Here is a 1,233-nt window from a genome sequence, read left to right as displayed (position 1 = left end):
TGACCGAAAGTTTTTGTGAGTGGGAGTTCTGGCAGCAAACCCATCTTGAGAGAGCAGCAAGGAAATGAGCACCACTTCAAGATGTATTAAAGAAAGTCACTGACAACAACAAAAAGCGAAGAAAAGACCTTTTTCGGATTTCAATTCCGTAATGAGATGAATGAGTTTCCGAGAGGCCACTGTGGTGTAACATTCTCTGTTGAGGCTGCAGTTGATGGAGTTGAGCTCAATTGTTCTGAAGTAGGCTACTTAGAGCAGATGTGAACTCACCAATGTCTCAAGCTTCCTCCCACATCTGAGATAATTCAGCGGTGCCAGCTAGCTGCCCTTGCAAGCGTAAATGATTGGCCAAATAGCAATTCTAAATGTTCTATTATATAGTATGTTTAGTATGTGGATGGAGGAATGTTTTTCTGTGCTGATAGTGTGTACTCTACAGTGGCCAAACTGGCAATTTCTTTCTGGAGGTTTAGGACACACAATTGTTCTTATAGTCTTTTTGTGGGTGCTGCAGTACTGTATATCTCTGAAATGCATTCGCACAATAAAGGAACTGGGCTGCTTTTGTGAAGTTTGCTTTTTATTGTTTTCATATGGTGGTATACTGGTGGTTGCTCCTTCACTGAGCCAAACCATAATGAGCTTCAGATAGCGGCTTCAAGTCTTCAAGTCTCAGAAAAGGGGCTTATGTTAGTTCTTAATATTAAGAAAACCAAATTCATTACCTTTTCTAAGGGCTCGTTACCAATAGCCCAGTAACTACTGACACTCTAAATGGGAAAAAAGGGTCATCATGTTAATATAGGTAACTGACTGGATGCCAAGCTTTCTTTCAACTTACATGTTGAAAATCTTAAGAAGCAGCTGAAACTATGGATAGGGTTTTATTTCCGAAATAATGTTTGTTTTAGACAGTTTTGCACTATGGTGCACAATGTATAATTAACTCTGGTTCCCATACTTGTCATTGTACACAGTATACTGGCTATCACTTAGTCTACACAGACAATTTAATTTCTATATTTTTGGGCCATGCTGGGTAAACTCCCCTCATATTTATATAAACTTCTGATGCAGACGTCCAGTAGTCTTCAGCTTCGTTCCACCAGATGGCTCTCTCACTGGGTTCAAAGGGTTTTTCACTGAGCTGGGGAGAAAGCTTTCTCTTACTTTGCTCCCTGGACTTGGAACAATTTGTAAAACCTACTACATCGTAATGATCTAGTCCCATTG

The sequence above is a fragment of the Morone saxatilis genome, unplaced genomic scaffold, assembly GCF_004916995.1.
Source record: "Morone saxatilis isolate NCDOM2014 unplaced genomic scaffold, NCSU_SB_2.0 Contig19, whole genome shotgun sequence".
In the NCBI taxonomy this organism is placed as follows: Eukaryota; Metazoa; Chordata; class Actinopteri; family Moronidae; genus Morone; species Morone saxatilis.
The sequence above is the reverse complement of the archived record's forward strand: the minus strand, read 5'-3'. Positions refer to the sequence as shown.